Below are 26,784 nucleotides of genomic sequence, written 5' to 3' on the forward strand. Positions count from 1 at the left end.
TGGAGCAGCCACTTTGCGAGGCTGCTGAGCGGAGGACACCGGAGGAGGACGGGTGAGGCTGGCCAGAGGGGTCCGGGGGTCCGGAAAGCGGGCAGCCGGGGAGGCCGGGTAGGGGGCTGGAGGAACGGGGACAGGGCTGGGGTGGGGCAGAGGGGGCCGGGAGCACCGGGCCCTGGGGGACGAGGAGAGGGCCACTGGAGGGGGCTGAGGGGGCCGGGTGTTGGGGCCGGCCGGGGCAGGCCTGCGCTGGGGACCAGAGGTCTGGCGGGGGGTGGGGGGCGCCAGGGAACGGGGAGGGGCCTGCCAGGTCCGGCCAACTACGGCGGGCTGAGCCCTTGGTGCCCACTGTGAAGGAAGTGGATGGGGCCGGGGAGGGGTGGCCAGCGTGACCGGCGAGGTGGACCGGGCCGGGGCCGCTGTAGCCACGACGACGGAGGTGGTGTGGATGGGCGGTCAGGGCGACTGGGAGCACTGAGCAGACCAGGACTCCAGGGTCGGGACTGGAGGACTGGAGCCCACTGACTGGACCGTGGGATAGAAGTGGACCAGGGCAGGGCCAAGGCCACTGCTTGCCTCTGACATACACACGTGAAAGGACTTGACCTAGGCAGAATATTTCCCTTTTAAAAATAATAGTTGGGGGAAGAGACTGTATTATTTTTCAACTTCTAGTGGTATTATAATTATTACAAAATTAAAAAATAGATTAAAGTTTTTTTAATAAAAGTTATACTTCTTACATGGTGCTGGATCTCCTCCATGGCTTGGAAGAGCAGAGTTTCCATCCATGTGCAGATATGGATCGTACAGTCTCCAAGGTCTGGTGGGAACCCTGTGAGATAACTTGGTTCAGAGAAAGCTTCTGAACCATTTACTTGTGTGGAGAAAAGTTACTGTCTTTCAGAGAAACAGAGAAAAAGAGAGATTAAGAGAGACTGTTTCTGAGTGGAATGCAGTAGGGAAAGGTATACTTGCTCTGTGCAGTATTGTAGGTGTGAGCCTCATGTGACCATTGATCCCTTGAAATGTGTCTGGTTCAAATTGAGATGTGCTGAGTGTAAAATACAACTGGGGTTTCTAAGACTTTAGGTGGAAAAAATAATGTAAAATATCTTAATAATTTTATATTGATTACATGTGTTGAAATGATAATATTTTTGCTATATTGGGTTACATATATGTCACTAGGGTTAATTTTACCCTTAAAAAAGCTTTTTAATGTGGAGACCAGAAAACAAAATTACATATGTAGCTCACATTTTATTTCTCTTGAACAGTGCTGATCTATACCAAATTTAAAATAAGAATAAGATGATGTGCTTATGCTATCAAATTCAGAAGATACATTGTTCAGGTAACATTTTATTAATGTTAGAATGCTATAACATTAATTTCAACCTCTGATAACTTTGAGATCATAAAAGTAATATACATTGATGCAGGTATTTTGATTTATATTATGCTAATTATTTGCCTTTATTGATAATTTTTTAAACAAGCTTCTTAGCTATAAAGAAGTCTTTAAGGTACTTCATTTGGAAAATTCCAACTGAAATAAAGATTAATGTTTGTGCAAAAGCCCACCATAAAACATTGCTATTTGTATCTTCACTGATCATTCGAAAATTTTCTTCACGGTCCTATGCAGAAGAGAAATAAACAAATTTAGTTTCATAAAGTACTTAACTCATGATTTTGATGGGGAGGTTGCTGCATGCATTCAAAGTATTTAATATTGCCCAATTAATATCTTATGCCAGGCTGGGTGCAGTGCCTCACACCTGTAGTCCTAGCACTTTTGGAGGCTGAGGTGGGAGGATTGCTTGAGACCAGCCTGAGCAACATAGCAAGACCCCATCTCAACAAAAAATAGAAAAATTAATGGAGTGTGGTGGTGGGCATCTGTGGTCCCAGCTATTCAGGAGGCTGGGGCAGGGGGATTGCTTGAGCCCAGGAGTTTGAGGTTGTAGTGAGTGATGATGATGCCACTGCACTCTAGCTCAGGCAACAGAGCAAGAAGCTGTCAGGGGGATAGATATATATTTCTTATGCCAAAGTGCAATATCTGATTTTCTAAGCCAGAATCTGTTGCTTAGCCAAGCCTAAGGAGTAAAAATAAATCTTAAAAAAACATTTTTGTATTTTAGTGTAAAATATCAGGAATTTGATCCATTACTTTATACATTTTATTTGCTACCATCAGGCAAAGTGAACATTACCCAACAGTGATAGATTTAATCATTTGAGTCCTTTATGCCAAATACTTGTTGCCTTATCTAATTATCATACCTGTCCTTATTTTATTTTCCATATAAGGAAACTGAAGCTTAGAGATGGCACGAGGTAGTGAGTGAGAGCAGATTAGACCCCATGTCTGATCAGCATCCACTGAGCACAATGACTCAGAAAACACGTAATGCCACAAGAACAAAATTGTAATTTAGAAAGAGAGCATACTTGAGCCTCTACAAATATTTGGGGTGCATTTGGAAGCATTTATTCATTCTGTAAGCTCACACTCTATGCTGCTGGGCACTTTGCTAGGCACGGAGGATAAAAAGGCAAATGAGTTGCAATCCCCTTTCCTAGAGGAGCTGATGGTCTAGCAGAGTGAAGAAAAATTACTCTCTCCCTGCTCCCTGGGTGTCCACACAGTTCTAGCTCAGAAAGATTGAGTAACAGGCAGTTCATTCTTTCCTTGGTCCAGGGGCTTTGCATTGAGAAATGTATTCCTGGCAGGAAGAGATAAAAATAAGCTGAATAGGCAGACTGACCCTTTGATAGTTTTGTTCTTTTACTATTTGCTCAATTTGTTCAATTAGATGTTCAAGCTTGAAGGTAACTTCATTAACTTTGTCCTTTGCTTGACCAATAGCTGTATCAAGGTCATGTTCTCCAACTCGAATATCTAAATGGATCCGCTGTACAAACAGTAAAAAAGGAAGAAACAGCACGTTTTAAAAACAGCTCCACTTTTTTCTTTTACTTTCTCACTCTTTTGTGTCCTCCCATTTCTTTCTTCCTCCTTTCTCTGCACCCTTTTCATTAGTGGGGCACTACTTCATTCTTTATCTCTCTTTTTTCTCTTACTGCCATTCTATTCCTCATTCTACTCAGTAGTCTTTCTTGTAATAGTAATGCATTAAGTGATAACCTGCTGACCTGAAAGTATATTTGTATATTCCTGAACATCAAATTTACTATTACATAAATGCCTTTGGTGCTGAGAAAATTTGATTATTGGTCTCAGGAAAATTTTCTTTACATATAACTTTCTTCTGCTGATGTACCAATTCTCTTCATATATTCTCAATGCATTTAGCAAATAGCCAAACATCATCTACCATGTAGAAATTTTATTTATTAGAATTCCATTATTGATTCACCCTTCAGCCTTCACTTGTTTTCAAGCCTGAATAATCACAATTCTTATAACCTTCCCTCACAGCTCTTATTTTTCAAACCCTTTAATCAACTTCACGGCTCTCCTTTGAACCCCTTCCAAGCTCTCCAGCTCCCTCTTTGGTTGCTGCACTGAGATCTGGGGACAGGACTTTAATAAGTTTCTAGCTAATCTGAGTGTAATGGTTCTGCATACCAATGTCATGCTTGAATAGTACTGATGCTGTGTTCATCAACAAGGACTCGGGAAGCACATACTCACCAGCTTACTCCCTCCAAATGACACAAGCCTTGTAGAATTAGATTCTAAGCAAATGAGGTGTTCACCAGGTGAATCTGAAGTAAAATAGAATGTTCCTTGTGGGCCATATAACTTTGACAATAATACCTAGGATTGAGGATTTCCATAGGTTAGGTTTATTATTCTTTACTTTTCATTCTTAAAAATAAATCTCCCCTATATAATCTAGTAAAAAATTGTACAGTTTCTAAAGAAGAAATGAAATGGCTAATAAACATGAAAAATATTCATCCTTCCTAGTAATAAAAAAATTCAAACTACAGTAAGATAAACACTTGTTCATTGTGAGATTAGCAAAGATTTAAAACTACCCAGGGATAGTATGGAGAAATAAACACTCTCCCAATACTGTTGGTGGGAATGTAAATTGAACAGCCATTTTGGTGAACAGTTTGGTAACATGTACTCACCAGCAAATTGGTTTCCCTGATCATCACCTAAGTGCACATTTGGGAATAACACCAACTGGGTGTCGGGCGATGTTGGGGTGGGGGGGAGCAGGGCAGGGAGGGGATGGGTGTATACCTACATAATGAGTATGATGTGCACTGTCTGGGGAATGGACACGCTTGAAGCTCTGACTCGGGGGGGGGGGCATGGGCAATATACATAACCTAAACTTTTGTACCCCCATAATATGCTGAAATAAAATAAATAAATAAATATCCATCATTCAAAGAAAATTAAAATGTATATAATCACTCACCCAGCAATTCTACCTACAGAAACTTATTCTATGGAAATGCACAAGTAGGCAGAGTTATATGTAAAAGGATATTCAGTGTGAGGTAGTAGAAAATTGCATATTTGAAATAACCTTAATACCTTTCAGTAGGAGATTGACCAAATAAAATTAAGTAAACCTAAATCAAGGAAAGTTACATAGCAGTCAAAGAGAGTATTAGACCCATATCTATTCTAATGATGTCCATGATATTCTATGGTAGAGCAATCCGTATTAGATGCTATTTTTGTTAAAAGTATAGTTTGTAAAACCATACCTGCATATATATGTTTCTATATGCTTATAAAAAGATTCCAAAGAATACTTACAAGCTGTTGATAGTGGTTATAGTTTTGCAGGAACTTTGATTTTCTGCTTAGGATGTTCTATGTTTGGGATTTTAAAAACAAGTATAAGACTTCTGGTATGACTTGTAAGGAGCTTGAAAGTTGTCACACCATCCTAACAAGTGAAAAAACTGAACAAACTGAAAATCAACAGTCCTTCTTAGATATATCAGAGACTCGAGATCATAAGACAAACTGCTGCACCTGAGATTGGAGATACAGAGGGATACAAAGAATCACAACTTACCAGAGCAGAAACCCACAAGCAGAAACCTCTATGGGAATCAGTACCAAGTACCTTTTACTCAGCACATAATGTCTGACTTTCAACAAAAAAATTGCAAGGCATACTAAAAGGCAAAAAAACAAACAAACAAACAAACAAAAAAAAACCAAAAAAAAAAAAAAAACCAAACCCAATTTGAAAAGAAAGAGCAAGCATTGGAACTATATTCAGGTATGGAAGGGATGTTGGAATTATTATATCAGGAAATTTTTAACAACTATTAATATGATTACTATGCTAAGGTTGTAATGGAAAAAAAAAGACAACATGCAAGGAAAAAAATGGGTAATGTCAACAGAGAGATGGGATTTCTAAGAATAAAAAAGAAATACAAGAGATAAAAAAACACTGTAACAGAGATGAAGAATGCCTTCATTTCTGCTAACAAGATGAGCTTATTAGTAAACTGAACACAGCTGAGGCAAGAATCCCTGCATTTGAGGCTATGTCAGTAGAAACTTCCAAAACTGAAAGGAAAAGAGAAAAAAGACTGAAAAAAAATGGAACAGAATATCCAAGAATGATAGGACAACTACAAAAGTGTAACTTAACACATAAGGGGAATGTAGGAGGGAGAAGAAAGAAAAGAAAAAAAGAAATGTTTGAAGCAAGCTGATTGAGAATTTCCCCCAAATTAATGTTAGATACCAAGCCACAGATTCAGGAAGCTCAGAGAGTACCAAACAGCATAAATGCCCCCCCCCCAAATGCCCCAAAACACAACAAAAAACTATACCTAAGCATATCATATTAAAATTGCAGAAAGTCAAAAGATAAAGAAAACTATCTTAAAAGGAGCCAGAGGAAAAAAGCCTTACCTATGAAAAGCAAAGATAAGAATTACATCTGATTTCTCCTCTGAAACCATGAAAGCAAGAAGAGAGTGGAGTGAAATATTTAATGTATTGAGAGAAAAACATACCAACCTAGACTTTGATATCCTGCAAAATTATCCTTCAACAGTTAAAGATAAGGCTGGGGTTGGTGGTTTATGCCTATAATCTCAGCACTTTGAGAATCTGAGGTGTTATCACTTGAGGCCAGGAGTTCAAGACCAGCCTGCCAACCTAGTGAGATGCCAGCTCTACAAAAAAATAAAAAAATAATTAGCCAGGTATGGTGGTGTATACCTGTAGTCCCAGCTTCTCAGGAGGCTGAGGTGGGAGGATTGCTGAGCCCAGGAATTCAAGGCTGCAGTGAGTTATGATCACACCACTGTAATCTAGCCTGGGTGACAGAGTAAGGTCCCGCCTCTTAAATGAGTTAAGGAGAATTAAAGACTTTCTCAGATAAACAAAACTTGAAGAAATGTGTTGCTGGTAGACCTGCCTTGCAAGAAATTTTAAAAGAAGTTCTTCAGAAGGAAGAAAAATTACATAGGTCAGAAACTCAAATATGCATAAACGAAGGAAGAGCATTAAAGAAAGAATAAGCAGTTACAGCTCTTTTAGAATTTGTCTAGCAGGTCTTCTGGTCCTCACCAGAAGACCCAAATAAAAAATAAAAAAAAAAGAAGGAATAAGTGGAGGTAAAATAAATTTTTTCCTTTTTCTTATTCTTAACTGATCTAACAAATAACAGTTTGTTCAAAATTTAGCAACAATGTATCCAATGATCATAGTTTATGTATATGTGAAATTAATGACAGCAATGCTAACAGGGACAGGAGGGAAGAATTAGGAATACTTTGTCATTATAAGGCACATGCACTACCTTTGAAGCAGTATAGTGTCATTTGAAAGTAGACTTGAATTAGTTGAAAAATATATGGCAAACTCTAGGACAGCCACTACAAAAAGAAGTATACTTGATATGCTAAGAAAGGAGACAGATTCAAATCATAGAAGATGCTCAATTAAAATCACAAAAGTCAGGAAAAAGAGTGGAAGCCAAAAATTGGAACAAAGAACAAGAGCAATGACTAGAAAATAGTAACAAATATGGCAGATATTAATCCAACTATGTCAATAATCTCTTTAAATGTCAGTGGTCTAAATATAGCAGTTAAAAGACAGTGTGTGTCAAAAAACAAGACCCAGCTATATGTAATCTACAAGAAAATCACTTTAAATACAAAGACACATATAGATAAAAAGTGAAGGGTTAGAGAAAGATATGCCATGGTAACCTTAATCAAAAGAAAGCTGGAGTACCTATATTAATTTAAGAAAGTAGATTTTAGAAGCAGGGAAAATTATCAACATTACATAATGATAGAGGGATTTTTTTCAAGAAGACATAACAATCCTCAATATGTTTGCACCTGATTATAGAGCATAAAATATGTGAAGCAAAAACTGTAAGAACTACAAGGAAAAGTAGATGAATCCTCTATTATAGTTGGAGATTTCAACACTCTTCTAACAGAAATGGGCAGAAAATCAGTAAGGACGTAGTTGAACTTAATAGCACAGTCAATTGAGTGGATATAATTGACATTTATAGACTATCCAACAGCAGCAGAATACACACTTTTCTCAAGCTCACATAGAACATTGAACAAGATAGACTGCATTTTGGGCCATCTACCACACCTTAACGAATTTAAAAGAATAGAAATCATATAATGTATGGTCTCAGGCCACAAGGGAATTAAACTAGAAATCAATAACAGAAAGATAGCTGGAAAATCCCCAAACACTTGGGGATTTAACACATTTCTAATTAACACATGAGTCAAAGAAAAAATCTCAAGAGAAATTTTAAAATATTTTGACTAAATGAAAATACAACATTGAAATCTGGGTTACAACAAAAGCAGTGCTTAGAGGGAAAGTTAAAGCATTGAATGCATGTACAGTTGGCCCTCTGTATCCATGGGTTCCACATTCATGGATAAGAACACCTCGGGATCAAAAATATTTGAGAAAACACTTTAGAAGCAATATAACAATAAAAATACAAATAAACAATACAATGTAGCAACTATTTACACATCATTTACATTGTATTGGGTATTATAAGTAACCTGGAGAGGGTTTAAATTACACAGGAGGATATGCATGGGTTCCATGCAAATACTTTGCCATTATATATAAGGGACTTGAGTATCTTCAGATTTTGGTATCCTTGGGGGTTCCTGGAACCATTGCCCCATGAATACCGAGAAACAACTACATGAGGAAAGAAGAAAGATCCAAAATCAATAATCTATGCTTCTACCTTAGGGAACTAGAGAAAGAGAGCAAATTAAATGCAAATTAAGCAGTTGAAGAAAAATAATAAAAAATTGGAGCAGAAATCAATGAAATTAAAAGCAGAAATTAGAGAAAAATCAATGAAACAAAAATCTGATTATTTGGAAAGATTAGTAAGCTTCTAGCCAAACTAAGAAAAAAGAGAGGAGACAAATTACTAATATCAGTAACAAATGAGGGGACATCACTATAGATCCCATGGACATTAAAAGGATAGTAAAGGAATACTGTGAACAACTCTATGCTCACAAGTTTGACAACCTAGAAGAAATGGACCAATTCCTTGAAATATACAGTCTAACAAATATAAGAAGAAATAGACAATCTGAATAGGCCTATGTCTAGTAAAGAAATTAAATCAATAATTAATAACCTTCCAAAGCAGAAAGCTTCAGGCCCAGATGGTTTCAATGGTGAATTCTACAAAACATTTAAGGAAGAAATTGTAACAATTCTCTACAATCTCTTCCATAAGATTGAAGCAGAAGGAATATTTTCTAATTCATTTTATGAGGCCCGCATTACCCAAAACCAGACAAAGATATTACAAGAAAAGAAAACTCATACTAGTACCTCTCATGAACATAGATGAAAAAAATCCTTAACAAAATATTAGAAAATCAAAATCCAATAATATGTAAAAAGAATTATATACCACAACCAAGTGGGATTTATTCAGATATACAAGTCTGGTTTAACATTCAAAAATCAATGTAATCCATCACATCAATGGATTAAAGAAGAAAAATCACATGATCCTATCAATAGATGCAGAAAAAGCATTTGATAAAATTCAACACACATTTGTGATAAAAACTCATCAAACTAGGAATAGAGGGGAACTTACTGAATTTGATGAAGAACATCTACAAAAAACCTACAGCTGAAAAAACTAGAAGTCTTCACATTAAGATCAGGAATAAGGTAAGGATGTCCCCCTCATCACTCCTTTTACCATCGTATTAGAAGTCCTAGCTAATGCAATAAAAGGAAATAATGGTAAACAGATTGTTCACAGATGGCATGATTATCTTTATAGAATAGCCAAAAGAATTGACAAACTGCTGGAACTAATAAGTGATCATAGCAAGGCTGTAGGGTACAAGATTAATATGAGAAACTGAATTGCTTTCCTATATACCAATAATGTGCAAATAGAATGTGAAATAAAAAACAGCACCATTTATGTTAGTGGCCTCTCAAAAATGAAATATTTGTAAATCTAACAAAGTATGTACAAGATCTATATGAGGAAAATTATAAAACTGTGTTGAAGGAAACCAAAGAACTAAATAAATGAAGGGAAGTCCATGTTGATGGATAGGAAAACTCAATATTTTCAAAATGTAAGTTCTTCCCAACTTGATCTATAGATTCAACACAATCCCAATAAAGTCCTAGCAAATTATTTTACGAATATTGACAAGCTGATTTTAATGTTTATATAGAGTGGCAAAACACACACAATAGCCATCACAATATAGAGGGAGAAGAACAAAGCCAGAGGCCTGAAACTACCCAATTTTAAGACTTACTATGAAGCTATAGTAATCAGAAAGTGCAATATTGGCAAAAGAATAGAAAAATAGATCAGTGGAACAGAATAGAGAGTGCAGAAATAGATCCACATAAATGTAGTCAACTGAACTTTGACAAAGGAGTAAAGGCAAAGCAATGGAGAAAAGGTAGTCTTTTCAAGAGATGGTGCTAGAACAACAATCCATATGCAAAAAAAGGGAAAAAAAGAAGAAAAGAAAGAAAGAAATCTAGACAGAACCCTTATCCCTTTCATAAGAATTAACTCAAAATGCATCACAGACCTACATGTAAAATGGAAAACTATAGAACTCGTAGAAGATTTAGTAGGAGAAAATCTAAATGACCTTGGGTTTGGTGATGATTTTTTAGATACAACACCAAAGGCACAGTCTGTGAAGGAAAGAATTGATAAGCTGGACCTAAAAAGTTAAAAACTAATGCTCTATGAAAGACATTGTTAAGAGAATGAGAAGACAAGCCACAGAGTAGGAGAAAATATTTTTGAAAGATCTATCTGAAAAGGACTGTTATCCAAAAATATACAAAGAACTATTAAAACTGAACAAAAGAGACCAGACATGGTGGTGTGCACCCAAGTCCCAGCAACTTGCGAGGCTGAGTCAGGAGGATCACTTGAGCCCAGGAGTTTGAGACCATCTTGGGAAAGATAGTGATACCCTGTCTCTAAAAACAAAACAACTCCAACAATGCTCAACAATAAGAAAACAATCAATCCAATTTTAAAATAGAGATACTTCCAAAATGGTGACATAGAAGCAAGCTGGCTCCACTCCCCTTCCTCTTTCCCACTAAAAAGAGAAGAAAAACAAAAATACAGTGCCAAGATTATCACCTAAAATACCCCAGAACTCAAATATGAAAATGAGACAGTTCCCAGGGCCATCCATAAAGAAGTGAATAAACTCCAAGCAGATGGTAAGAGAATTGGACTTACATATCCATGACACCCCTCCCCCATTCTGCCTGGCACCAAGTGCAGGGAAAATTTTTCTCCCAACTCACTGTTTCTACCCTGGAAAAAGTGAGATCAAGGTAGACAACCAGCTTCCTACCACCATGGGTTCTCTGGCAGGAGACCTGTCCCTACCTTAACTCATGGGAAGCATCATGAGTATCTGAAGGGAGAAATATCCCTGAGGATAGGCAGAGACAAAGGGGGAAGGTGGAACTACCAGCCCCTGCCATGGGAACTCAACTCTGTAACTTGGCCAAAAGAGACACCAAATCAGAGTGGCTGTTTAATGGCACCACACTGTAGGAAGTTCATCCCCCAGGTACCCTAGGCACAAACCCTTAGCCAACCTTCTCACACTGCCAGGATATCCCATTTGGGACTTCCCCCATTTGGGAATGGCAGCACTCCAATCATTTACTAAAGCCAAGGTGAATCTGGGCTTAAGTCGCCATCTAGAGCTGAAAAGGAGGCAGCTACCTAGTGGTAAAGAACCTATAAGCAAATATACCCAGTAAAAACCAAAACAAGCCAGACAGAGAAGATTGGAATAAATAATCCTTCAATGCAAAGACATATATGCACCTCTATAAGAAACAACAGCCAACGGGGAACCATGATCTCCTCAACAGACAAAGCAAGAAACCAATAACTGATCCTAATGAGATGGCAGTATGTGATCTCTCTGATGAGGAATTCAAAATAATAGTTTTAAGGAAACTCAGTGATCTCCGAGATAACACAGAAAAACAGTTCAGAAATTCATTAAAGAAATTTAACAAAGAGATTGAAATAATTAATCAAAAAAATGGAACTGAAAATTACATTTGCTGAACTGAAAAAGTCATTAGAGGTTCTCAATAGCAGAATGGATCAAGCAGAGGAAAGAATCAGTGAGTGCGAAGACAGGCTATTTGTAAATACACAGATGAGAAAAAAAGAAAAGAAAAGCAATGAAGATCACCTGTAGGATATAGAAAATTACCTTAAAAGACCAAATCTAAGAATTATTGGTGTTCAAGAGAGAGAGCTGAGTAAGAGCAAGGAGTAGAAAGCTTACTTAAGGAAATAACAGAAAACATTCCGAAACTTGAGAAGGATAAATGTCTAGGTATGGGAAGATCAGAGAACACCAAACATATTTGGCCCAAATATGACTACCCCAAGGCATATAATAAACTCTCAATGGTCAAGGACAAAAAGAAAATCTTAGAAACAGCAAGAGAAAAGAAGCAAATAACATATAAAGGCACTCCAATTCACTTGGCAAGAAACTTCTCAACCGAAGCAATAGAGGCCAGGAGGGAGTGGAATGACATTTTCAAAGTGGTAAATGACAAAACTGCCGTACAAGGATATTGTGTCCAGCAAAAGTATCCTTCAAATATGGAGGAAAGATAAAGTCTTTCCCAGAGAAACAAAAGCTGAGAGAATTCACGACCACCAGACTTGCCTTACAAGAAATGCTAAAGGGAGTTCTTCAATCTGAAAGAAAGATCAAAAACCAACCAACCAAACAAACAAAAATGTCTTTTAAAAGTATAATACCCACTGGTAAAATTAAGTACATGGACAAATGCAGAATATTCTAATAATGTAATAATGTCATTGCGGCATGAAATCCACTCATAACTCTAGTGGATTTCTAGTATGAAGCACAAAAGACAGATCTATCAAAAACAATAATTGTGGCAACTTATTAAGAGATAGGTAATATAAAAATATGTAAATTAATTCAAAGTCAAAATGTGAGGGAATGGAATTAAAGTGTAGACTTTTTTCATTTTTTTCTTTGTTTCTATTCTTTGTGGTCTAAGATAAGTTGTCAGTGCTTGAAAATAATCTGTTATATCTATAGGGTGTTTTTTGTAAGCTTCATGATAACCACAGTGCAAAAACCTAGAATGTAGATTCACTAAAAATAAAAAAGCAATTAATGAAAATATACTACCAGAGGAAAAAATCACTGAACCATGCAGGAAGATAGGAAAAAAGGAAGAGAAGAGTTACAAAACAATGAGAAAACAAGTGACAAAATGGCAGTAAGTCCTTATTAATACCACTGAATGTAAATGGACTCACTTCTCCAATTAAAAGGCATAGAGTGATTGAGCAGATAAAGACACAAGACCCAACTATATGCTGCCTATAAGAAACCCAGTAGGCCTATACAGACACACATAGATTGAAAGTGAAGGAGTGGAAAAAAACATTCCTTGCAACTGAAAACCAAAAAAGAGCAGGAGTAGCTATATGTTTATCAGATAAAATAGAGTACAAATCAAAGACTAGAAAGAGACAAAGAAAGTCACTATATAATGATAAAGGAATCAATCAATTCAGCAAGAGGACATAACAATTATAAATATCTATGCATCCAACACCAGAGCTCCCAAGTATATAAAGCAAACATTAATAGATCTAAAGGGATAGACTGCAATACAAGATTAGTAGGGGAATTTAACACCCCTCTCAGTAATGGATAGATCAGACAGACAGAAAATCAACAAAGCAATGCCAGTGTTAAACTATACACTAGACCTAATAGGCCTAACAGATATTTACAGAATATTTCACCCAAATGCTGCAGAATACACACTCTTTTCATCATCACATGGAATATTCTTCAGAATAGATCATACCTCAGGCCACACAACAAGTCTCAGCAAATTCAAAGTAGAAATATCAAGTATCTTTTCTGACCACAATGGGATAAAACTACAAATCAATGACAAGAGGAACCTTGGAAACTTCACAAACACATAGAAATTAAACAACATGATCCTGAAATGGGTCAATGAAAAAATTAAGGAAATTTAAAAATTTCTTGAAACTAATGAAATTGGAAGTACAACATACCAAAATCTATGGTACACTAAAAGCAGTACCAAGAGGGAAGTTATAGCAATAAATGCTTATATGGAAAAAGTAGAATGACTTTTAATAAAAAACCTAATGATGCACCTCAAGGAACTAGAAAAGTAAGAACAAACTAAACCCCAAATTAATAAAAGGAATGAAATAATAAAGGTGAGAGGAGAAATCAATGAAATGGAAACTAAAAAATAATACAGAAGATCAATGAAACAAAACATTGGTCTTTTGTAAAAAGGCTGGGCATAGTGGCTCATACCTGTAATCCCAGCACTTTGGAAGGCCAAGGTGGGAGGATTGCTTGAGCCCAGGAGTTTGAGACCAGCCTGGGCAACGTAGCAAGAACTTGTCTTTACAGAAAATTTAAAGAATAGCTGGGTGTGGTGGTATGCACCTATTGTCCCAGCTACTCAGGAGGCTGAGGCAGGAGGACCACTTGAGCCCAGGAGTTCAAGGCTGCACTGAGCTGATTGCATCTCTGCACTCCAGTCTGGGCAACAGAGCAAGATGCTGCCTCTAAAAAATAATAATGAAAAGTTGGTTTTTTGAAACAATAAATGAAATTGACAAAGCTTTGGCAAGTCTGAGAAAAAAATAGAGAAGACCCAAATAGATAAAATGAGAAATGAAAAAGGAGACATACAACTGAGACCTCAGAAATACAAAGAATCATTAGAGACTATTATTAACAACTGTATGTCAACAAACTTAAAAACCTAGAAGAAATGGGTAATTCCTGGACACATAAAACCTACCAAGATTGAACCATGAAGAAATAGAAAACCTCAATAATCCAATAACAACTAAAGAGATCAAAATTATAATAAAGTCCCACATCAAAGAAAAGCCCAGGACCTGATGACTTTGCTGCTGAATTATACCAAACATTTAGAGAAGAACTAATGCCAATTCTACTCAAACTCTTCAAAATAATTGAAGAGGAGGAATACTTCCAAACTCATTTAACAAGGCCAGCATTACCCTCATACCAAAACCAAATAAGGATACAACAAAACAAGAAAACTATAGGCCAATATCACTGATGAACATAGATGCAAAAATTCTCAGCAAAATACTGGCAAATCAAATTCAACAACACATTAAAAAGATCATTCATCATGATTGTATGGGAGTCATCCCAAGGATGCAAGGATGGTTCAACATACATAAATCAATAAACGTGATACGGCCGGGCGCGGTGGCTCACGCCTGTAATCCTAGCACTCTGGGAGGCCGAGGCGGGTGGATCGCTCAAGGTCAGGAGTTCGAGACCAGCCTGAGCGAGACCCCGTCTCTACTAAAAATAGAAAGACATTATATGGACAACTAAAAATCTATATAGAAAAAATTAGCCGGGCATGGTGGCGCATGCCTGTAGTCCCAGCTACTCGGGAGGCTGAGGCAGTAGGATCGCTTAAGCCGAGGAGTCTGAGGTTGCTGTGAGCTAAGCTGACGCCACGGCACTCACTCTAGCCTGGGCAACAAAGTGAGACTCTGTCTCAACAAAAAAAAAAAAAAAATAAAAAAAAAAAAAAATAAACGTGATACATCACATTAACAGAACCAAGAACAAAAACCATGTGATTATTTCAAGAGATGCTGAAAAGGCATTTGATAAAATTATATCCATTTGTGATAAAAACCCTTATCAAACTGGGAATATAAGGAACATACCTCAAAATGATAAAGGCCATAAACAAACCCACAGCTAACATTGTACTGAATGGAGAAAAATTGAAAGCCTTTCCTCTAAGATCTGGAGCAAGAAAAAGATGCCCACTTTCACCACTTTTATTCAGTATAGTACTGGAAGACCTGGCCAGAGCAATTAGGCAAGAGAAAGAAACAAAGGTATCCAAATTAGAAAGAAAGAAGTCAAATTAACCTTGTTGACAGATGACATGATCTTATACTTAGAAAAATCTAAAGACTCCACCAAAACTTATTAGAATTGATAAATGAATTCAGTAAAGTTGCAGGATACAAAATCAACATACAAAATCAGTAGCATTTATAAATGCCAACAGCAAACAATCTGAAAAGAAATTAAGAAAACAATCTCATTTGCAATAGCTACAAAGAATATAAAATACCTAGGAATATATATATATATATATTATCGAATATATAAATTATTTTTGGAAAATGATTTTTAAAAACCCTGATGAAAGAAATTGAAGAGAACACACAAAAAAATGGAAAGGTATTCCATGCTTATAGATCGAAAGAATTAATATTGTTAAAAAGACAATACTACCGAAAGCAATTTATAGATTCATTGCAATCCCTGTCATAATACCAATGACATTCTTCACATAGATTTAAAAAACCCTAAAATTTATATGAAACCACAAAAGACCCCAAAGTATCCAAAGCAATCCTGAGCAAAAAGAACAAAGCTAGAGGCATGATACTACCTGACTTCAACATTTATTATAACACAAAGCTGTAGTGACCAAATCAGCATGGTACTGGCATAAAAACAGACACATAGACCAATGGAACTGAATAGGGAACCCAAATATAAATCCATGTGTTTACAGCCAACTCATCTTTGACAAAGGCACTAAGAACATACAATGGGGAAAGGACACTCTCTTCAATAAATGGTGCTGGGAAAACCAGATAACTGTGCAGAAAAATTAAACTAGACTACTATTTTTCACCATACACAAAAATCAAATCAAAATGGATTAAAGACTTAAATCTAAGACTTGAAACTGAAATTACTAGAAGAAAACACTGGGCAATGCTCCAGGACATTGGTCTGGGCAAAGATTTTTTGTGTAAGATCTCAAAAGCATAGGTAACCAAAGCAAAAATAGACAAGTGGGATTACATTAAGCTAAAAACCTTCTGCACAGTAAAGGAAACCATCAACGAAGTGAAGAGACACCCAACCAACCTCCTTTAAACTGAAATACCAGATCTTCCTGGTTCTTCAGCCTGATGGCCTTTGAATTGGGAATATACCATTCACTCTTATGTAGCTACAGCTTGTAGACCCACCTTGCTGATCTCAGGACTTGTCAAACTCCATAATCATAGTGTACTCCTTCTACTTAAAAGAAAAAGTGAACTATACATAGCCTCAGGCAGGTCCTTCAGGAGATATTCCAGAAGGAGGTATTGTTATCATAGGAGATGACAGCTCTGTGCATATTTTTGCCCCTGAAGACCTTCCAATGGGACAAGATGTGGAAGTGAAAGACAGTGATATTGATGATCTGGGCCCTGTATAGGCCTAGGTCAATGTGTGTGTTTGTGTCTTAGTTTTTAACAAAAAAAGTGCTTTTCAGTCCCACTGAAGCTTTGCAAAGCCTTTCAGGCTCCTGTAATCCAGCTATGATTTGTCTTGCTCCTCCCTCCAACTCAGGGGGAGTAGACAGCATGCAAACCCCTGGGAGCTACAGGGTCCCTCCTAAAGCTTGGGGCATTCATATGCCCCACCTGGGGGACCAGAGCTTACAACGGTCCCCAGCAGCTGGCTTTTCCATGCAAACATCAATAAATGATGGGGGAACAACCCATAGCTAAGCATAGAGCCTCCCAACTCAAGCAAACAGGGAGTGGCTGATACGTACTCACAAGTACTACCCACCATCACCAAGATTAAGCTGGGGGACCTAACTCACTACACACTTTTGGGAAGAGGTGAAGACAGCAGGTCATGGGTAACCCAAGAGGTACACCAAACGTGCTAGAACACCCCACAGGCAGCTCAGGATACCACTCCTTTCCCTGGCATGCTCTGGGATTGATCTTTGGGGACCCAGAGACAGACGTGTAAGCCATGCCTAGCATCCTCAGGTCTCGGCCAAGAGGCCAGGTGAGAAAGAATCAGTGAAAGAACTCCAGAAATGTGAAAAATCAGAGAAAAAGGACTCCCCCAAAAGAAAATAGCAAACCCTTACTAATGGATACCAACAAAATGACAAGATAGAAATGACAGATGAAGTATTTAGAATATGGATTGTAAGGAAGCTCAATGAAATACAAGAAAAAATGGAAACCCAACACAAAGAAACCACGAAAACAATGCAGGAAATGAATGAAAAATTTACTAAGAAAATAAAATATTTTTAAAAAATCAAACAGCTTCTGCAAATGAAAAATTCATTCAAGGAAATACAAAACATGATAGAAAGCCTTAAGAATTGGCTATATCAGGCAGAAGAAAGATTCTCAGATCTTGAAGACAACACCTACTAGTTAAACAAATCAGTCAAAGAGAAAGAACTGAGAAATGAGAGGAACAAAACCTACAAGATATATAGGATTATGTAAAGAGGCTTAATCATAAGAATCATAAGCATCCCTGAGGGCAAAGAAGAAAATACACAATGGTTGGAAAACCCATTTGTGGAAATAATTGAGGAAAATTTCCCTGTCCTTGCTAGAAATCTAGATATCCAGGTGCAAGGAGATCAAAGGACCTTTGGGAGAGTCATTGGAAAGAGGCAATCACTACAACACATTGTCATCTTACTTGCCAAAGTAAACACAAAAGAGGCACTCCTATGCGCTGTAAGGCAAAAGCAACAGGTAACTTGTAAAGGAAAACTCATCAGACTAACTGCAGACTTCTCAACTGAGACTTTACAAGCCAGAAGGGACTGGGGCCCCATTCTCAGTCTTCTCAAACAGAATAATGGCCAGCCTAGAAATTTTTATTCTATAAAATTAAGTTTCTTATATGAGGGAGAAATAAAGACTTTCTCAGACAAGCAAACACTGAGGGAATCTGTCGAGACCAGACCTGCCCTGCAGGAAGTACTCAACTGCATTATACATGGATCATAACAGTAGTCACCCACCAGTGTAAAATCACCCAAAAGCTAAAGCCCAGAGCCCATACCATAATGCCTCAAGTGGTAAAACAAAGCAATAAAGTTCTACCCAACAGGATGAACAGATATTTACTCCATTTATCAGTTCTTTCAATAAATGGAAATGGTTTGAACTCCCCACTCAAGAGAGATAGGCTGGCTGAATGTATAAAAAAATACAAGCCAAGTATCTGCTATCTCCAGGAAACACATCTAACCTACAAGGACTCATTCAGATTCAACGTGAAGGGATGGAAAACAATATTCCATGCAAATGGAAACTGAAAGAAAGCTGAGGTAACCATTCTCATATCCAATAACAGACTTCAAATCAGCAAAAGTAAAGAAAGACAAAGATGGTCATTATATAATGGTATAAGGGAACAATTCAACAAGAAGACATAACAACACTAAATATTTCGGCACCTAACACAGGTGCACCTAGATTTATAAAGCAAACCCTACTTGATCTAAACAAAAATGATAAACAGCAGTATCATAATATCTGGGGACTTTAGCACCCCACTGACAGAATGGGACAGATCCTCCAAGCAGAAAATAAGCAAAGAAACAATGGACTTAAATGGAACTCTAGAACAAATGGGCCTAACAGACATTTACAGAGTATTCTACCCAAAACCCACTGAATATACATTCTTCTCATCAGCTCATGGAACATTCTCTAAGATTGATCACATCCTAGGCCACAAAGCATGTCTCAAACATTAAAAAAATAAGATAGAAATTATACCATGTACCTTCTCAGACCAAAGTGGAATAAAATTAGAAATTGAAAGACTTAAACACAGAGAACTGCGAAACACTGAGGAAGGAAATCGCAGAGGATGTAAACAAATGGAGAAACATGCTCATGGATCAGTAGAATCAACATTGTTAAAATGTCTATACTACCCAAAGTGATTTACATATTCAATGCAATCACCATTGAAACACCAACGTCATTTTTTGCAGATCTAGAAAAAATAATTCTGTGCTTTGTATGGGACCAGAAAACCCCCTGAATATCCAAAGCAACCTTAAGCAAAAAGAACAAATTGGGAGTCATCACTTTACCAGACTTCAAGCTGTACTACAAGACTATAGTAACCAAAACATCATGGTACCTGGCACAAGAAGAGAGACCTAGATCTATGGATCAGAACAGAGAACCCAAATATAAAACCATCCTCATATTGCCATCTGATCTTTCACAAAGCAGACAAAAACATACGCTGGGGAAAAGAATCCTTATTCAATAAATGATCCTGGGAAAATTGGATAGCCACATGTAGAAGACTGAAATACGATCCAAACCTGTCACCACTCACAAAAATTAATTCGCCATGGATAACAGACTTAAACCTAAGGCATGAAGTTATATGAATTCTAGAAGAGGTTGGAAAAACTCTTCTAGATATCAGCCTAGGCAAAGAATTTATGAATAAGACCCCAAAGGCAATCACAGCAACAACAAAAATAAATAAATGGGACCTGATTAGATTAAAAAGCTTCTGCATAGCCAAGGAAACATTCAATAGGGCAAATAGACAACCTACAAAATGGGAGAAAATACTGATATGCTATACATCTGATAAAGGGCTAATAACCAGAATTTACAGAGAACTCAAGCAAATCAGCAAGAAAACATCAAACAACCCCATTAAAAAGTGGGCAAAGGACGTGAACGGAAGATTTTCAAAAGAAGTTAAACCAAGGACCAATAAACATGAAAAAGTGATCAATGTCTCTAATCATCAGGGAAATGCAAATCAAAACCACAATGACATGTCACCTAACTCCAGTGAGAATGGCTTTAATCAAAAAGTCCCAAAACAACAGATGCTGGCATGGATGCAGAAAGAAAGGAACACTGATACACTGAGGGTGGGACTGCAAACTAGTATAACCTCTATGACAAGTAGTATGGAGATACCTCAAAGAACTAAAAGTAGACCTAACATTTGATCCAGAAATCCCACTACTGGGTATTTACCCAAAGAAAAAAAAGACATTTTATAAAAAAGACACTTGCACTTGAATGTTTATAGCAGCACAATTCACAATTGCAAAGATATGGAAACAACTCAAGTGCTCATCAATACATGAGTGGATTAATAAAATGTGATATGTATATACCATGGAGTATTACTCAGCCATAAAAAAACGATGAACTAACACCTTTTGTAACAATCTGGATGGAACTAGAGACTATCATTTTAAGTGAAGTATTGCAAGAATGGAAAGACAAAAACCACATGGACTCACTACTGAATTGGAACTAATAGATCAATATTCATGTCCACATATGGTAGTAAAATTCAACGGAAATCAAGCAGGTGGGAGGGGTAAGGAGGGGATGAGTAAATTCACACCTAACAAGTACGATGCACACTACCTGGGTGATGGACACACTTATAACTTTGACTCAAACTGTACAAAAGCAATTCATGTAACCAAAATGTTTGTAAGCCCATAATATTCTAAAATTTTTTAAAAAGTGAAGAAACAACCCACAGAATGGGAGAAAATATTTGCAAACTACCTATCTAACAAGGGATTAATAACCAGATTATATAAGCAATCTAAACAACTCAATAGCAAAAAACCCAAATAATCTAATTAAAAATTGGACAAAAGACCTGAATAGATGCTACTCAAAAGAAGGCATACAAAATGACCAGTAGATTTATGAAAAAATGCTCAACATCACTAATCATCAGAGAGATGCAAATCAAAGCTATAATAAGATATTATCTCACCCCACTTATACTGACTTTAATCAAAAAGACAGGCAATAATTGGGTGCTCACAAGGATGTGAGGAAAGGGTAACCTTTGTTCACTGTTGATGGGAATGTAAACTACTACAGCTACTATGGAGAACAGTTATAGAGGTTCCTCGAAAAACTAAAAATAGAACTACTATATGATTCAGCAATTTCACTACTGAGTATATATCCAAAAGAATGGAAATCAGTATATTGAAAAGACAGCTGCACTCCCATGTTTGTTGCAGCACTGTGTACAATAGCCAAAATATGAAATTAACCCAAGTGCCCATCAATGGATGAATGTATAAAGAAAATGTGGTGTATATACACAATGGAATATTATTCAGACATAAAAAAGATTGAAATTCTTTTTCATTCATGTAATTTGTAGTAACATGGATGGAACTGGAGGTTATTATATTTAGTGAAATAAGGCAAGCACAGAAAGATAAATATTACATGTTCTCACTCATATGTGGGAGCTATAAAAATAGATCTCATGAAGATAGAGAGTAGATTGGTGGTTAACAGAGGCCAGGAAGTGGGGGGCAGGATGAAGATAAGTTGATTAATGGGTATAAATATGTGGTTCAATAGAAGAAGTTAGACTTAGTATTAGATGATTAGGATGGCTATAGTTTACAACAATGTGTTTTATGTTTCAAAATAGCTAGAAGAGAGAATTGGAATGGTTCTGGCATAAGGAAGAGACAACTATTTAAGGTGATGGATATCCCAAGTACACTGATTTGATCTTTAGAAATTATATAAATGTATTAAATAATCACATGCACCCCAAAACTGTGCATATCTATTAGGTATCAATAAAAAATAAATATTTTTTAAAAATGAGCAGAAATCTGAACAGGTCACAGAAGAAGACATACAGATGGCAAATAAGCATATGAAAAGGTGCCCAATGCCATATGTCATTAGGGAACTGAGAAAACAACCATGAGACACCACTATACACCTGTTAGAATGGTCAAAGTCCAAAACGCTGAAAACACCAAATGATGGCAAGAATGTGGAGCAACAGGAACTCTCATTCATGCTGGTGTGAATGCAAAATAGCACAGCCACTTTTGAAGACAGTTTGGTAGTTTCTTTGAAAAGTAAACATATTCTTAGCACATGATCCAGCAGTATGCTTCTTGGTATTTACCTAAATGATATGAAAACTTAGGTGCACACCGAATCTTGCACATGAATATTTATAGCAACTTGCCAAAACATGGAAGGAATGAAGATGTGCTTTTGTAGGTGAATATATAAACTGTGGTATGTCCTGACCATGGAGTATTATTTAGCACTAAAAATAAATGAGCTAGCAAGCAACTGAAAGTCATGGAGGAACCTTAAATGCATATTACTAAGTGAAAGACACCAATCTGAAAAGACCACTACTGTATGATCCCAACTTTATGAGAGTCTGTGAAAAGGCAAAACTATGGAAACAGTAAAAAGATTAGTGGTTGCCAAGGGTTGGAGAGAGGGAGGGATGAATAGGCAGATTTTTAGTGAATAGAATAGAGGGTTTTTAGGTAGTGAAACTATTCTGTATGGTACTGTAATGGTGGGTAAATGTCATTACTCATAGAATGCATAAACCCATTCATCCAAACCCATATAATGTACAACACCAAGAATAATATACTGTAGTGTAAGCTATGGACTTTGGGTGATAATGAGTGTCAATATAGGTTCATCAACTATAAAAAATGTATCATTCTGGTGGGGCATGTTGATAGTAGGGGAGGCTTTGAGTATGTGGGGCCAGAGGGAATATGGGAACTCTATACTTTCTACTCAATTTGCAGTGAACCTAAAACTGCTCTAAAAGAAACAAGTCTATTAAATCATTAAAAAAAAAAACCCAGGTATATGTTATACACATGGTAAAATGCAATATTTTCCTTTTTTAAAAGTCTTTCAGTTTTGATTTGACTAAAATTAAAGAATCTTGTCTTGTACTTAATTTCCTTCAATAGACCATTAGAGGGGAAATTTTGTAAAATAAAACTGCATTTAAGGATCAGGTTTTATAATTTATTTCTATTTTTGTATGAATAACAAAGAATACTTCCCTGAAGAATATATTCAGTGACTAGTCACTACCTATTAAATTATATTTCTGAAATTCAATTTCATATTCAAGCTCTACATAGAAGACTATGTAGAGAAGATCCAGTGAATATTCAAGTCAGCAAACATTTTTTGAATGCCTGTTAGCTTGAGATGTTGGAAAAAAATAGTTGAGTTTAAATCTCAGTGTTTGTTGCCACTTGTTGATGATGTGACCTTGTATAAATCATTTAACCTCAGAACCACAGTTTCTTCTACAAAGTGGGATAGGAATATTGGAAATGGAAAATGGAACACAGAATGCATAGGTTTGTATGGCAGATACCTATGGTTATTGCCTGCCTTGCCCACCCCATCAGCCATTTTATTCCCTGTGCTGTCAATCACACGCCATAAGAATAGGCACATGATCAAAGTTGGTAACTTAGAGTAATCTGTGCTCCTGGACACATTGACCACAGTAGGAACAGAGCACTTGTGCAGTACTGAGAAGGATCTTGAAAGGGCTCTTTTGTAGGAAATGTTGAAACTAAAGCTGTTTCTTGTCCTCGAACCTTCAGGTGGAGAGAGCCTCTCTAGAATAAGGCCTATGGAGTGAGAATTTGCTCTCTCTCCTGGGCCAAGAAAAGGGCTAGGAAAATAATTTTATCTCTCCTAAGCTAAGAAGCAAGCTGGGTATATATTAGGCCCATAATAAATATTTGTTGAATGTTTTCAGAATGAATGAAAACACTTTTCCCTTTTAGAAGGGAACATTGTTTCAGGCGATTGTGTTTTTTGAAGAATGAGCCTTCTCCGTCTTTTAAAAGCAATGAACAGATTTTAATGTGACAATTTTTAGCCCAACTAAAATTTGGGCTCTGGGTTTAATAAGATTTGGAGACATTTTCAGATTGGTCATAAAGGATTACTGGGGAAGAACAGAAGAGAATTGGATTTTGGTATAACAAGGAACATAATACAGGCAAGGAGCATAGGAGACAGGGTATAGGAAGGAGAAGGTAGCTGTCTTAACAGGCACCTGATGCTAGGAAAATAGTCCCAAGTGGAACTACTGTTAGTGAGGTGCCAAATATGCCAAGAGAAAACTGTTAAACAGGCAAGAATCAAGTGTCCAGTAGTCCAATTGAATTGGAGCCTTGACCAGCACAGCTCCCTGTCTCCGCATGAGTGGGGGGTGTCCAAATGTCCGTCCTGAGATTGGGCCAATTGATCATCCAGTTTTCATGAGAATAGGAACTCTTCCTTGTCTACTTCAAGCACCCTCTCCTTGCCAGCTAGGAAGATGCCTGTTCTGTTCTACAAGGCTTTGATCTACTGCCATCATGCTACTCCATGAGCATAGCTCCAGGACAACCAGGTTTGAGTTAATGGATGAGCAATTCAGAGTACCTCAGGCTGGCATGGTGGGGGATGGACATCTCTGTTATATCCATTGTATAGATGAGAAAACTGAGGATCAAAGCAATCAAATAAGCTGCCCAAGGTTTTAACTTGTGTCTGACAATCTATGCTTGAACTTGGCTCTTACTCCAAAATCCATATTCTTTCCACTTGACCTGGTGACTTTTCTGCTCCTCTGCTAATTCCCAGTGAGGAAGACGTCTGTAAGACCAGAGAGACCCAGAGGCTGCTGCATTACTAGAGAAAGCCCCTGCAAAAATGGGAGGAGGGAGGAGGTCGCTTATCTGACCCTTGTGCTTGGGGGTGGCTACAGCACTTGCAAAGCAGGTACTGGCCCATGCAAAACCAGAGGGATGCTTTGGCCCTAATGATCCCCTCTGCCCAGCAAGATCAGCAAACCTCAAGATTACAAATATGAGGCTCACCATTTGATTTTTTAAATTTTATGTTAAGAAATTTGTCTCTGCTTCTCAGCTAAATTATAGGCTCATTGAGGGCAGGAACTTTCTACAGTTTTGTGTCATGCTTTTATTCAGGGCTATATACATTAAAAATTATTAATGCTGGTTAATGAGTGCTCTTAAAACTTCTTAGGCTATATGGCCCATAAATTTTTAGCAAATAAAGAACTTTAGTAACATAAAGAATATTTTACCTCATCATTGTAAGTTTTAACAGTCACAAACACTCCTAATCCAGGAGCAGACTCAAGAAAATCATGTCTGTCTATGTCCCATTGCTGTATCTTGAAAGTCCCTGTTTCAAAAATACAAGATAAGGCATTATTATAAAATGCAATAAACAGTAATAGATGATTATTGCTCAATTAAATGAATTTACCTTTTTCAGTCTAAGTTACAAACTACTTTTAGTTTGAACAGCTACATCTTGGTGGTTAGGTCAACTAACAGAATAGGAAGACTTTGGAATAGAGAGGAAGGCTTGGGTTCTTGGTCTGGGTTCTTGGGTTCTTCTCTTGATGATTAAGTGACTTGACAAGTTACTTCACCACTCTAAGCCTCAGTTCCCTATTCAGAAAAATGGGGATAATACTGTTGAAAATAAGCATATGAAAGGTTTCCACTTAGAATGTAAACTCGGATTGTAAACTCCATGTGGGTCAGGACTAAGTGATATAAATCCTGGACCTTTTCCAACATCTCCCCAATAGTTCTTCTGCCTTGAATTTTTTCTTCCCATAACGTAATCCCATACACTTCTGTTAGAATTCCTTCCTAAGACATAGGTGTGGTCATGTCGAATCTTCCATTTCATTGTCTCCAGAGGCTCTTACTAAAGGTTGGATCACTGAAAGAGCCTCCAACTTTCTCCTTTTAGTACACAGTAGCTATCATATAGCTTATCTTCACCTTTGTACCTTCGAAAGGTACAATGGAAATGAAAACATTGCTAACATTTATTGAGCCCTTATTATATGCCAGGTACTGTGTTAAGCACTTAACATGCATCATCTCATTTAATTCTCAGATTGTGTTCTGAGAACAGAGTATTTTTATTCATTGATTCACCCAGCCATTTGACAAGTATATAATGACCACCTTCCACATAGCACTGTTCTGGGAGCAGAGGATAGAAGCTCACAAAATAGACAGTGTCCTTGCTCCCATGGAGCTTTCATGCAGACAGAAACAGACACTGAACAAATTAACATAATGTGAAAGGTGTTAAGAATGCTATAAGAAAAGCAAGTAATAGGGATAGTTAGTGCCCGGGAGACTTTGAAGCATTACGTGAGGAAGTTGGGAAAGGCTTCTCTGACACTGGAGCAAAGACCTGAAGGAATGGAAGCATGAAAGACTTATATTTATATATTGATATATTAATATATTAATATAATGTCTCTTAATAATGTATAAGTGTAAATATAAAATTTCACAAGGATAAGGGAAAAGGCAGTATGCTACCTGGGTTTGAATCCTAAATCTGCTACTTGCTAGCTATGTGACTAAGGGCTAATTAATTTTTCTATGCTTTAGTCTCATCATGTCTAAAATCATTATAAAAATAGTATTTACCTACATACTATTGTTGT

General features: G+C 37.1%; 1 protein-coding gene, 1 long non-coding RNA gene and 1 other non-coding gene across 3 annotated transcripts in view; 2 read left to right on the forward strand and 1 right to left on the reverse strand.

Annotated features, from left to right (window-relative positions):
* MAEA (macrophage erythroblast attacher, E3 ubiquitin ligase) overlaps window positions 1-26,784 on the forward strand; it is a 400,167-nt gene that overhangs the window by 184,669 nt on the left and 188,714 nt on the right. The window lies entirely within an intron of this gene.
* Window positions 1,438-25,433, reverse strand: LOC138400816 (uncharacterized). The gene is made up of 4 exons (XR_011236389.1): window positions 25,387-25,433; window positions 3,665-3,790; window positions 2,775-2,921; window positions 1,438-1,640 (listed from the first exon to the last, which is right to left on the reverse strand). It is a non-coding gene; the product is annotated as an uncharacterized lncRNA (long non-coding RNA).
* LOC138401298 (U7 small nuclear RNA) lies at window positions 6,492-6,553 on the forward strand. The gene has a single exon (XR_011236458.1). It is a non-coding gene; the product is annotated as a U7 small nuclear RNA (small nuclear RNA).

This window comes from Eulemur rufifrons, chromosome 20 (assembly GCF_041146395.1).
Source record: "Eulemur rufifrons isolate Redbay chromosome 20, OSU_ERuf_1, whole genome shotgun sequence".
NCBI lineage: Eukaryota > Metazoa > Chordata > Mammalia > Primates > Lemuridae > Eulemur > Eulemur rufifrons.